The following is a 15,024-nucleotide window of genomic DNA, read 5'->3' as shown; positions in this document are numbered from 1 at the left end:
AAGAACATTGCTTGCTAATGTTTATCTTCCAATGCCTCACTGCAAACATCTCCGTTGGCTGCAAAGAGCTTTAATGTGAAGGTTCAAGGGTCATAAAAGCAATGTAAATGCCACGGAAATGACATGGGGCTCGTGTGCCAAGAACTCAATAGAACATAAATAGTCATAATAAGGATATTAATACGATCCCTGTATTACCCTAAACATGACATCACAAACTTCAAAAGTCCAAATTGGTGTAAGCGCCACAAGTAAAAAGAAGAAAAGATGAGAAGGTGAATGAAGAGTGTGAACTCATACAGAAAAGACTGTAAGCACTTCTTCACACTTTTTGAGCTCTGTTTTCCTTTCTTGAATGCATACAAGACAATTCTGGAACTATGATGCTTATAAATTTGTAATGATACTATTGGTTTTTATGGTGTCTTGGGTTTGGGTCCATGGATTTATATGTCAGTGGATTTTGTGTCTTGAAGAACAGCGAAGGTCAGGTGATGCTCCTTCACATCATCTCCCTACTGGTCAGATATATCATTGGATGTGATTAGTATAAAACCATATAATAACTATTATAAAGTCTTGCTGTTTCCAGTTACAACACAACCTAGTGTTTATGGCAGACATTTGCCCTAAAGCTACCACCTCAGGAAATACAGTTCACACAGGATGGATTTTCCTGTCCGATCGTATTGTTTCCCTGTGAGATTTGTGGAGTTAAGGCCCTTTTACACCGGCCGATAAGCGGCCGATGCAGCGAGCGGCGGTCCACGAGACATCGTTAATCGGCGCTCACTTGCTCCTGTCACACGAAGCTATGGATTGGGACGAGCGGTCGTTACTCTGATCACCCGTCCCCATCCATTATTATGTCGGAAGCGCGACTCCCTTTTTACACAGGGAGATGTGCTGCCGACAACGATAATCTTTTACTTTTTTAAAACGATACGACCAGCAGATGATTGAGCATTTGCTCGTTCATTTGTTGATCGTTCCCCTGTTTACACAGGGCAATTATCGGCAATGAGCGTTACAGGAACGCTCGTCTTCCCGATAATCGTCCTGTGTAAAACCCCCTTTATAGCTGTCTGACAGAGACTTATCATCCCCACAGGGGGAAACAACAAATGTTTCAGATAATTGGAACTGGTCCCAACACACAAATAGATTTTCCAGACCAGACCCAAAAATTATTTCAGACCCCCAGACCACACCTCTAAATGAATTCAGACCCCAGACCAGACCTCAAAATTAATTCAGAGCCCTAAATTAACTCAGACTTCAGCTAAGACCCTTAACTTAATTCAGACCAAAACCCCCCTAGACCCCAGACCAGAATCCTATGTACTTACCCTACCCAGGTCCTGCCTTATCACACCTAACACCAGGGCCATGCTCACAAGGATGTTGTGTGTAGTGTCGAAAGTAGTCTTGACACCAGGACGCTGTATGTGCTGCCACACACAACCTCCTGACCCTATCCTGCAATTCCAGGGCAATTATGATCTATTATCATGGGTTAAATCCTATTAGACTTTATCAAATTATTGATTACGTGCAATGGCGTGCAATGATAACAGCAAAGTTTCAATACAATTAAAAGTGAACATGCACAAGTCTGTGTAGATATATAGTATGGTCATTTCCTCTGGTCGCCCCAAGTTCCCCGCTGCAACACTATATATTACCCAAAATATTAACTCTAATACGTATATCTTCAAGACTGCAGGCAGTTGAGACACCCACATAAATATCATAATGCAGTTTTGTTAGAACAACTAGCCAATATCAATTCAGCCAAGGCTCGCCGAGGGGTCACCACCTGTGATATATTTTCTGTCAGCCTGAATGGCTGAGTTAGGGGTTACTGGTTGAACCCCAGTTGACCACCACACTTCATACATAATTGTCTTTATTTGCACTACCATTATACCGTGAGGGAATAATGAAGAACATTGGATTTACTGCTTTGCTGCATTTATTATGATACAAAATTGTGTGATTTTAAAGGGAACCTGTCACCAGCATTTCACCTATTAAACCAGCAATACCAGGTGGTAGTGGGTGAAAAATCATTTCTATATAACCTATAATTGTCTCCTTAGTCGGCTCTGTAGCTTTAGTATTCAGCTTTTTAGTGTTCCCACACCGTATGCTAATGAGCATAAAAGAGTCAAATCTTCATTTGAAAAGAGTCATAACTTCATTCCTCAAGTCTTTCCAAGTTTACTTCGCCTCCTTACTTTTGATTGACAGCTCCTCGCCTTCGCCCAGCACACAAAATCCTGCACTTGCACATCAATGTCCACTTCTGGGGTGTGAGCACAAAGGGACACCGGATTATTACGATAAAAAGCGCAAAATGTTTGCAGACCGTTATTTACAGTCGGAGGAGGAGTTTAGGAGAGTGGATAACGGCAATGAACTTTTGATAGCAGCGGCCAGCGAGGGATAAGTAAAGTTCAATAGGTGAAATGCTGGTGACAGGTTCCCTTTAAGCTTCTTCACCGCTTTTGTTTTTGGTGCCAAAATATAATAAAAATATAATAAAAATTAAAATATTGTCAAATGTGATTTATTTAAATCCCAACATTCTCTGTCCCTGGCATTTTTTTGATTTTTTTTTTAAAATCCCATTTAATTCAATAGCAAAAATGTAAACGTATAAACTTGTACCATCATTGCAGTTTTCAATTTTTACTATCGAACCAAAGATTGCATCCACTGTTGTACTAAATCCATGGATTTAATGTGTTTCATCGGAAGCTATAATTAGAACATTTCTCCATTTTACAGTTTTTGTAAAATTATGCCTGGGAAATTCCTGTATCCCCCTAAATATAGACATTTGCGTATTCCTAATAAAGCGTTTGCCATAAGGATAAGGAACATATAGACAGTCAGAAATAGATATACTACACCGCACATCCCAGGTATGCTCTCCAGCTGTTTCCTCTGGGAAAAACCAGCTTCCTGCTGAAAGGACATTTTACTGCTTCCACTATGAACACTCATTCTGGGCTTTTGATGTAAACTTCACAATTACCACACAACATTATTTGCACATCAAAGGGAACTTGGGAACCAAGAATCACCTTTACTGTAATCCTCCAGCCTCATGCTCCAGCCTAAGAAGCTGGACTTAATATTAACAGTAACATGAAATGGGTTAAATGGTTAAAACTAATTTTATATTATATTGTATATTACAAAATTCATGTACTTCTCTAAATGTGTGTGGTTAATGGAACAGTGGTTACCTGATATATATATATATATATATATATATATATATATATATATATACCGTATAGAAATGTCTCTCGAGATCTTAAGATCAACCACACAAATGGAGAAATATTGTTCGAATATACATATAAGGAAGATTTCTCCACAATATGAGGGATGTTAACCACAATGTGGTGATCCGAAAACCACAAGAATGCTAATCTATTTTTATATCATTGGAATAATTTTCTCATGGGAAAATAGTTCTGATCTTTCAGAACAAAACAATTACATTGCCAAAACTGGGATATTTTTGGCTGTTAGAGTGAAGCACCAGCTATGGAGTCATCTCAATGAATATATTAGGAAACTACATTATGAAAAGATCTCCACTATACACCTATTACCTGTATCATTCTCTTTATAGTGAAGAGTAATTCAAGTAATAGAAGGCAGCTGCTAAACCTCTATGCTCCACCTGAGAGAGGAGAGCGGCTGTCATGTTACTATCAAGCGCATTTGCTGAATACAGGCTGCCATAAACAGTACTTAGATTCTGCTTATGGAACTCAGAGAGCAGCAGTGGAGATTTAGGAAGACATCCAAATGTTTCCTCTATTTATTCATCTTTTTCCAACTGTCCATTGTCAGGCAGACATACTTATCAAAATATGTAGGTGATGAGATAGATGAAAAAGTGATAGGGGAAGATGTCCTCAATTTTTTTGAGATTATCCATGGTGTGAAGGTTGTCACCACCATCCCCATATATATCAGCCCAGCAGAAAATGCCAAGCGCACTGTTGGGATAACTCAATGGATTCTGACCATCTAAAATGTTCTCTAACAGCCTAAATCTACATCTCCTGGAGCGTAAAGCAACTGATGGATGAGTTGATATCCTGTGGTTGGCATACACAAAAGGCAATTCCCGGGGGCACACACAAGTGCTCAAAAATGTCATATAAGTTATAGGGATAGCATAGAATTGATCATATTGCCATGCCCTAATACTTTACATTTGCTCCATAAAATAATTTAAAGCAACTTCTTTAGATCCACATGATCATAACCAACTGTTTTGTGACAACAAAAATCAGTAAGATACAGATATAGAAAACATCAACTTAACACAACAAAAGGCATTGGAAAAAGAAAACAAAATGTTCTTGCCACGGTGTATTTAACGCATTAAGTTTCAAATTAAAGATTGCTATATCTGTACACATAATGGATGGGTACCCTAACCCTTATATCTATATAGATGCCCCAGAGGAAGCCAGAAGGGCGAAACCCAGGGTCGGGTTGCATTATTTGGCGTGTTACAAGAGCTTATCTTATGCTTTTATCTATATCCATTTTTGTAAGTATGGAATAAAGTCGTGGAATTTGTAGTTTCTAAAAGGTAGTGCACTGTCTCCTTTTTCTCCCTTGTTGGAGATTTAGAACATCACGGTCGAGGATATACACAGCAAGCAGTTGCATTTCTGCAGTTTCACTTCTGTGTGGAACCACAAGTACCAGCGAGATATACACACCAGTGGAAATTTGGATCGTTTTTTCTGCATGCTAGCTGGGCCGGTCAAACCCTTGATGGACACTTCAGACTGTACATCTACAACCGTCTGAGCGGTAAAAAATTATCATTTTGTCTTTTTTTTTTTTGTGGTGTTGAGGATTTTTTACCTGCTCCGGTTGTTCATCTCCTTGTTGAGATATTTCAGTGAGTAGAGAGCTGAGTTGCATATTTGGTTGTTATTGTGTTAACCCTTATATCTGGTCGGTTGTGTAAATCTGATAAAAATGATTTGGATAGACAACCTAAATGCGAACCACAAGGGAACATAGCCCCTAAAAATTTATATGCAAATTTATATGCAAAAGTAGAAAATCTTTATTGAATATAATACACAATAACATACTGCGGAATAAAAAAGGATGAACCATGATGACCATGATGGTGATACAAACAGTATGGTCAGATGTAAAAGACCATAGGCAAACAGAGTTTTTAGGAAGAAAACCTCAACCAACGCCCTCCTTCACGCTTCTTCTGCACGAGCGAGGACACATCGGCACCAGGCGACAGAGGCTACAGTTGATTCTGCAGCAGCATCAGCGTTTGCAGGTAAGTCGATGTAGCCTCTGTCCCTGGTGCCGATGTGTCCTCGCTCGTCCGACACGAGGCAGGACCTGCGGCAGGAAGTGACGTCACAGCGTGATCTCGCGAGAACACGCTGTGTGTCTGTGCACTGCCAGAAGCTGGGTGTTAACTAAGAGAAGTGGATGATGCTGATTCGTCAGCATCATACACTTCTATTCACAACGCCCAGCTAGTAAAACAAGTAAAAACGCCCAGATGTAACGAACACAATACACGCCCACTTGGACATAACTTTAAACATGCCCAGTTGTACTTAAGAAAGGCTCATTTGCATAAATATAAAAATTTTCATAACTTGGCCAAAAATGCTCGTTTTTGAAAAAAAAAAACACGTTACTGTAATCTACATTGCAGCGCCGATCTGCTGCAATAGGAGATAGGGGTTTGAAAATCTGGTGACAGAGCCTCTTTAATACTGTGGCACCGTTTGGTTTAAATGAGGCCACTAGTTTCAATTTAATTTACAACTTTGCGTGAATTTTATTTCTCTAGGGTTTTTTTCTTGTTTTTTATTATATTTTTTATTTTACAGAGTATTTATTCAAGCTAGTGGGACTGTCTTTATGTGAATTCTATCTGATTGGAGAATAAGAAAGTTTCTGCAATTCAAGCCGGTCTACTGATGAAGGACTGGATATGACTATTTTTGTAATCAGTATATCATGTACTTATTGTATATGTATCTTTTGTAAATTTGGCATCTATTGTTATGTCTTTTTTTGCTTGCTATAACCCCTGAATTGTGTCTTAGCTTTTTATTTTTATTTTGAGCATTGTCGCTCCTCTCGTTTTGGGGGATATTGTGTCATATTATGTTATATCTATTGTTCTTCACTGCTGTGGCATTGACTTGGGAAACATAAAACTTAAGACGATAATAATAATTCAAAATAACTACAGCATTAAAGTTGAGACTCTTTCCTTTGATGTCTGTTTGGTAATGCAATACATTGTTGTAGGCCTTTCTGCCCTTGATCTTTATTTTTGGGCATTTAGTGACATATCGTCTTAGTTTTTAGTTTGCCTGTCACATACTCATTATTTTTGAATATATGTAGGGGATATTTTTACATCATGTCATTATAGCCTTGTTTTCCTTCTATTTATAAGGGTTTATTGAGTATATTATTCATCTGATTGCTCCTATTTCTAAATATACATGTTTGTTCTATTTTTATATACACTCGTCTCCTGTCGGACATTGTGGCATTTGCCGCGTTTTGTTATCTAGAGACATATATTCTATATTATTATTCACTTATATAATACTGGTCCATACGGTTATTTCACTTATGCACTTTATTACAAAATGTATTTATCTATATATGTTATATTTTTATAATTCTTTCTACATCTAGATATATTTGTATGTTTGATATATTTTTATACATCTGTATTTATTCATTATGTATTATTGTGTAATTTGATATTTCTTGCACGTTTTTGGTTTTGTGCCACTTTTTAAATTTTTATTGTTTATTCAGTATGTGCACTTTATTCACTTTCAATTACTCACTTTATTATTCACATTATTTTTTATATATTTTTTATTTTTATTTTCATATTTTTTATTAGTTTTTATTTTTGATTCATTTATTATTATTTTTTAATTTATTCTATTTTTTCACTTGACAACAATTTTTCACTATTTCTCTTTTTTTTTTCCGTATGAGCTGTATTTCATAGTTACATAGTTACATAGTTAGTACGGCTGAAAAAAGACACATGTCCATCAAGTTCAACCAAGGGACGGGAAAAGGGAAGTAAAAATTTCTACACATAGGAGCTAATATTTTTTTGTTCTAGGAAATTATCTAACCCTTTTTTAAAGCCATCTACTATCCCTGCTGTGACCAGCTCCTGCGGTAGGCTATTCCATAGATTCACAGTTCTCACGGTAAAGAAGCCTTGTCGCCTCTGCAGCTTGAACCTTTTTTTCTCCAGACGGAGGGAGTGCCCCCTTGTTTTTTGAGGGGGTTTTACAAGGAACAGGATTTCACCATATTTTTTGTATGTGCCATTAATATATTTATATAAGTTAATCATGTCCCCCCTTAGTCGTCTTTTTTCAAGGCTAAATAGGTTTAATTCTTTCAATCTTTCCTCATAACTTAAATTCTCCATGCCCCTAATTAGCTTAGTTGCTCTTCTTTGTATTTTTTCCAACTCCAGGGCATCCTTTCTATGAACTGGAGCCCAGAACTGAACTGCATATTCTAGATGAGGCCTCACTAATGCTTTGTAAAGTGGCAATATTACATCCCTGTCCCGCGAGTCCATGCCTCTTTTAATACACGACAATATCCTGCTGGCCTTTGAAGCAGCTGATTGACACTGCATGCTGTTATTGAGTTTATGATTTACAAGAACACCCAGATCCTTCTCAACAAGTGAATCCGCCAGTGTAGCTCCCCCTAGGACATATGATGCATGCAGGTTGTTGGTACCCAGATGCATAACTTTACATTTATCTACATTAAACTTCATCTGCCAAGTGGACGCCCAAACACTTAGCTTGTTTAAATCTGCCTGCAATTCATGAACATCTTCCATAGACTGAACTATATTACATAGCTTGGTGTCATCTGCAAAAATAGAAATAGTGCTATTAATCCCATCTTCTATATCATTAATAAATAAGTTGAATAATAGTGGTCCCAGCACTGAACCCTGGGGTACACCACTTATTACCGGGGACCATTCAGAGTAGGAATCATTGACCACAACTCTCTGGATACGGTCCTTGAGCCAATTCTCAATCCAATTACAAACTATACTTTCTAAACCTATAGTCCTTAATTTACCCATTAGGCGTCTATGGGGGACAGTGTCAAATGCCTTTGCAAAGTCCAAAAACACTAAATCCACAGCGGCCCCTCTGTCTAGACTTCTGCTCACCTCTTCATAAAAACAGATTAGGTTAGTTTGACAACTTCTGTCCTTAGTAAAACCGTGCTGGCTGTCACTTATAATACTATTTATTGTCACATAATCCTGTATATAGTCCCAAAATAGCCCCTCAAACATTTTCCCCACGATGGATGTTAAGCTTACTGGTCTATAATTACCCGGGGAAGACCTAGAGCTCTTTTTGAAAATAGGCACCACATTTGCGCTGCGCCAGTCCCTTGGCACTATACCAGTCACTAGAGATTCTCTGAATATTATGAAAAGGGGGACAGAAATAACTGAACTAAGCTCTTTAAGAATTCTAGGGTGTAACCAATCTGGTCCCGGGGCCTTGTGCACATTTATTTTATTTAATTTAGCTTGGACCATATCTACATTCATCCAATTCAGTATATCAACTGATATATTAACAGCACTGGCACCGGCTACATCAGCTGCTCTTTCTTCTGTTGTATATACAGAGCTAAAGAACCCATTTAGTAACTCTGCCTTCTCTTGATCCCCTGTGATCAACTCCCCATTACAATTATCTAGGGGTCCTACATGTTCAGACCTTGGCTTTTTAGCATTTATATACTTGAAGAATTTTTTGGGATTTGTTTTACTATCCTTGGCCACCTGCCTTTCATTTTGTATTTTTGCTAATTTTATTACATTTTTACAGATTTTATTAAGCTCTTTATATTTTACAAAGGCTACAGCTGTACCCTCAGATTTGTATTTTTTAAATGCCCTTTTTTTGTCGTGTATTGCCCCTTTCACAGAAGGTGTAAGCCATGTGGGGTTTAATTTGAGTCGTTTATACTTGTTACCTATAGGAATAAATTTTGCACTATAATAACTCAAAGTAGATTTGAAAATCTCCCAGTTATCATTTGTTCCATTATTTGACATTAGTTCTTCCCAGTCCATATCCTGAATTGCAGCCCTCATCCTGGGGAAATTGGCTTTCTTAAAATTAAATGTTTTTGCCCTCCCAGCCTGCGTTTGTTTTTTACAGTATAGGTAAAATGTAACTATATTATGATCACTGTTACCGAGGTTTTCACGAACATTGACATTCCCAACAAGATCTGCATTATTAGAAATGACCAGATCCAACAGAGCTTCACCTCTAGTCGGGTCTTCCACAAACTGGCCCATAAAATTTTCCTGCAAACAGGTTGAGGAAATGTCTCCCCTTTGCAGTTGAAGCCGAACCATGACACCAATTAATATCCCGGAAATTAAAATCTCCCATTATCACTACAGTACCCGCCTGTGCAGCCCGCTCCATCTGTTTATATAGCTGAACTTCCATCTCCTCAGTTATATTGGGGGGTCTATAGATTACACCAAAAGTAATTTTTTCAGTGTTTACCTCCCTTTCTAGTTCCACCCACAAGGCTTCACCCTCCTCACAGTCTTCACCCACTATTGTCTCTTTCACACTCGCCTTCATATCACTTCTCACATACAGACATACACCACCACCTTTCCTATTTGTCCTGTCTTTCCGAAAAAGTGTAAAACCCTGTAGATTTACAGCCCAGTCATGTGAAGAGTCCAGCCATGTTTCAGCAACACCAACTATATCTATATTTTATTCCAGTATCAAGGCCTCCAGCTCCCCCATTTTGCTTGCTAGACTTCTGGCATTTGTGAACATACACTTTAACTTGCCTGTCAGTTTTTCACTTTTATTATCAGAAATGTGATTTGACATTAATTGGGCCTTTTTACACTGATGTTTTGTAACGAAAGGATCTCCTTATCTTGTTGTCTAGTCCTCTCCCCACATTCTGTTTCTCCCCCCACCATTATAGTCTGACCCCTCTCTAACCTGGCTACCCCTTTTTTTTCTACATTGACCTCTCTCCTCAGCCCTAGTTTAAATACTCCGCCACTCCAGCTAGAATTCTCTCCCCCAGCACAGCGGACCCCCTTCCATTTAGGTGCAAATCATCTGCAGAATACAGTTTGTACCCCAATGAAAAGTCAGCCCAGTGCTCTAGGAACCCAAATCCTTCTCCTCTACACCAAGACTTCAGCCATGCATTTAACTCCCTGAGCTCCCGCTGTCTTTCCTGTGATGCGCATGGCACAGGCAGTATTCCTGAGAATACTACTTTGGAGGTCCTTCCCTTCAGCTTGTAGCCTAGTTCTTTAAAATTATTCTTAAGGCTCCTCCACCTACCATTTATTCTGTCGTTGGTACCGACATGGACCACGACAGCTGGATCATCACCAGCCCCTCCCAGCAATTTGTCCACCCGTTCCACCACATGCCGAACCCTGGCACCAGGGAGACAGCAAACCATTCGGTTGAGGTGGTCTTGGCGACAAATTATTCTATCCGTCTTCCTGATTATAGAATCCCCTTTCATAAGCATATACTAGTTTCCTTTCTTTTTGATTTGTCTTTCACATACATGCTCATGTATGTTTAGGTAAATTTATATTATATATTTTCAAGGCAATCACCATCTTTTCTTATCCCCTATATTCCATATCCGTCCCATTTATTGTAGTTCCCATACTCACATCGTGTGTTTTTTCATTTTGGTTGTCTTAACTGTGGTGTGTGCACATACGCTCGATCGCGCATGCGCTGTGGGACCCGCATCCGGGAGTGCCGCTTATCGTCTGGCGTTGTCATGGTGACTCATGTTTGAGGTCATCATGCGGCGCCTTGTTATCCTGACATGCGTGTGACTTTCGGCGGGCATGCCGAACGCCGATTTGCGCTCATCACATTCTTTACCTCTATTTAAACCAATCAAGTTTTACTGAATGTAGACTCCTGACGAAGCCGGTCTGTAGGGCGAAACGCGCGTCGAGGCGTTTATTCATTCATCTCCTTAGGTTGCCGGTTCCGCTCCCTATCATGTCTCAGGGTATGTGTTAAACTTCACTTTTCTACAATTGATCTTTCCTGACAATTATCCCAGTATATCGCTCTGGACTCTTGTGCCTGCTTTTTATGTCAGGATTTTTCATGTCCATTTTTGTGTACTATACATGCCGTTAGGTAGCACTTCATTTTATGTGGGTATGGTTATGCCATACGCACGGTTCATTTATCTCTCCCTGTGGGCTATGTGAGTGGTTCTCGGCCACTGATGGTTTGTTGACTCTGTTTGCCTATGGTCTTTTGCATCTGAACTTACTGTTTGTATCTCCGTATATGGTTCACCCTTTTTTATTCCGTAGTATGTTATTGTGTATTATATTCAATAAAGATTTTCTACTTTTGCATATAAATTTGCATATTATTTCTTTAGGGGCTATGTTCCCTTGTGGTTCCCATTTAGGTTGTCTACTTGTATAAAAGGGACCCCTGTTTACGCCATTGTTTTGGTTAGAAGTTCTTGTAGGTTGTTCAAAAATGATTTGGATGCCACAATTACTTTATTTACTACATAATGCACTAGTGTAGTTACCAGTTCGGTTCCTTTATCAGGTTAATAGATGGTTTTGCAAATTGATTTGGAGTGGTAAATATCCCCAAATTAAATTGGAAACTCTTCAGCGGGCTAAGACAGAGGGGCGGGGGGTTGGCGCTTCCTAACCCTTGGGTATACATTCTAGCAGGATAATTACAACAACTTAATGGATGGGAAAGTACGGAAGTAGATCCTCAGAGAATTTTATTAAGAGAGTTTTTGGGACGAGATAACTTATATGAGCTTTTAGAGGAGAACAAATTAAATTTATCGGCAACTCAGTTCCCTACTGTGAGACTTCTACATAAGGTGTTGTGGAAGGGGAAAGAACTTCAAAACTTACAATACCCCTTATACAGCTATACATGGATACTCCATGGTTGTCTAACTTATGTCAGTTAAAAAATATGGGTGTTGTGTCTGCGGTCGCTAACCGCCGGCACCAGCAACCGCGGTACAGAGGCCTTGTTGCCATCTCCCTCCCAGGAGATGCCAACACACGCGAATGCAGACTCCTGCCCCTAGGGTGCGCGCACTCCTCCCCAGCCTTAAAGGGCCGACGCGCACACCAACAAAATGTTCCCTAACCTTTATATAGTCATCCTGGACTATATAAAGGGCTCTGCCCTTCCACTCCTTGCCTGAGCATTGTTGTTGTATTCCCATGTTAGTCTAGCAAATGGTCCCTTAGTTGTATCCTGCTCCCAGTGTTCTGTATCCTACTTCCTGTATCCCGTAACTGTGCTTGTACCTGAGCTGTATGTAGTGTTGGAGTCGTGTTGTCATCTGCCACGTCCAGTCTCATCTTTGCCAAGTGTCTACTACACCACGTGCCTGCTTCTCTTAGTATATGCCAGATCATCTTCCCAGGTACTCTACCCCAGAGACTATTAGCGACTGTTGTTTTGACCAGCTGCTACTCTTCGCTGCTAACCCTCAAACAAGGGGAGTCAACTGTAGGGGAGTACGCTATCTCCTTCTGTACACTGGCGGCGGAGCTGGCTTGGAATAACGAGGCCCTGGTGGTGACCTTTTGGCAGAGTCTTGCTCCTCATATTAAGGGTGAACTGGCGGCTCGAGAACTTCCTGTTACTTTGGATGCCTTAATACTTCTGGCTACCTGGATCGATATGCGGAGACCTTTTTCACTGGCACCGAAATTTCAAAGGCTGCTACTACCCTGTCATACTACACCTTCGGAGGAGCCTATACAAATTTTATCCATCAGGACTTAGTTGATTGTCTCCATTGACCACAGTTCCTCTAGAGAAACCTTTTGGTGGTCGCCTCTGTAGATGGACAACCTCTGCCTGACTCGATTCTGTCTATGACCAAACTACTGAGGCTACAGATCGGAGTCCTTTATTCTGATGCTTATGCCGATTGCTTTCTATGTCTTGTCCAAAGCCATCAACCCCATCCTACTGGGATTACCATGGCTACGTCAACATGCTCCTGTCCTTGATTGGAACTCCAGAGAGGTCCTTCAGTGGGGATCCCGATGTCTGTACTGCTGCCTGCCTCAGGTTCATCCTGTTCTGTCTCCACTGCCTCTCTCTCTCTGGATTTCCCCCACAATATGCCAGCTACGCGGATGTCTTCAGCAAGAAGGAGGCAGAAGTCCTACCACCTCATCGCCCATATGACTGTCCTATAGAGTTGCTTCCTGGAGACTCCCTCGTGGCCATGTTTAGCCGCTTTCCTTGCCTGAAACCCAGGCCATGTCGGAGTATGTCCAGGAGAATTTGGTTAGGGGGTTCATCAAGAAGTTTACTTCACCAGCTGAAGCTGGATTCTTCTTTGTGGAGAAAAAGGATGAGTCACTCCGACCGTGGATTGAACCAAGTCACGGTAAAAATTAAGTACCCCTTGCTGCTGATCCCTGAGTTCTTTGACAGGATTCGTGGAGCTAAGGTGTTCACTAAGTTGGATCTACACGGGGACTTGATTCGTATACATGCCTGACGAAGACCTCGGTGCTAGGTTGAAACGCGTTGCAGCATATTCTTTTATCACTTTTATCATTCGTATTTGAAATAAACCCTTTAATTTACACCCAAGACTCCATGGAATCAGTGAACCACTAACGCCAGAGCGCCCGTTCTAAGGAACATTTTTTTCCATCTAAATTTCTTCATTCGTATACGCAAGGGTAATGAATGGAAAACCGCATTTAACACCCAGGACGGTCACTACAAGTATCTTGTCAAGGCCTTTGGACTGTGTAACGCTCTAGCGGTGTTCTAGGAGCTCGTGAACGACGTCTTCCGTGATCTTCTGTGTGTCTGTGTGGTGATATATCTGGACAACATCTTGATCTACTCACCCAATCTGACGACGCATCGGAAGCATGTACGCCAAGTCTTGTTGTGGCTAGGGGGGAATACTTTATATGCAAAACTGGAGAAGTGTGCATTTGAAAAGAGCTTCTTGCCCTTCCTGGGCTATATTGTCTCCGATCATGGTCCTCAAATGGACCCGGAAAAGGTGAAGGGCTATACAAAGATTTATAGGATTCGCTAACTTCTATCGTCAGTTCGTTCCATTCTCATCCCATCTCAGCTCTTACCAGAAAGTGAGTGAGCGCTAAGGACTGAACCCCTGAGGCAGAGTGAGCAATTTCCAACCTCAAGAATGCCTTCACGTCTGCTTCTGTTCTTCGTCATCCTGATGTTACTCAACCGTTTTCTGTGGATGTTGATCCCTCTTCCATTTGTGCTGGAGCACTCCAGTTTCAAAAGAATTCCAAGAGTAAGGCAATCTTGTGAATTCTACTCCAAACTCTTCTCTCCTGCTGAGCGCAACTACTCTATTGGGGATCGAGAGTTGCTCACTGTCAAGCTGGCCTTGGGAGGATAGACACCTGCTTAAGGGGTCTGCCCACCCCATCATCATCTACACCGACCACAGAAACCTTACATATCTGCAGTCTGCACAGCGACTAAGTCCTCGTCAAGCTAGATGGTCGCTGTTTTTCGCTAAGTTTCATTTTCTTCTTAATTTCCGCCTTGCGGACAAAAACATTAAGGCCGATGCCTTGTCTTGATTATTTGAGACTGACGACTCTGAAGAGAAACCTCAGCATATTATTGATCCTTCTAAGATTATTGCCGAAAATTCTCTGCAGATCAAGGTCATTCCTCCTGGAAAGATCTTTGTCTGTCCTGCTGACAGGAAAATAATTATTCGCTGGGGGCATAATTCCAAACTGGCTGGGCATTCTGGTGTCCGAAAGACTCGGGACTTTATTGCTCGTCATTATTGGTGGCACTCGCTACATAGGGATGTCTTAGACTTTGT

Source organism: Rhinoderma darwinii, chromosome 4 (genome assembly GCF_050947455.1).
Source record: "Rhinoderma darwinii isolate aRhiDar2 chromosome 4, aRhiDar2.hap1, whole genome shotgun sequence".
NCBI classification, from domain to species: Eukaryota; Metazoa; Chordata; class Amphibia; order Anura; family Rhinodermatidae; genus Rhinoderma; species Rhinoderma darwinii.
This window is presented reverse-complemented; position numbering follows the sequence as displayed.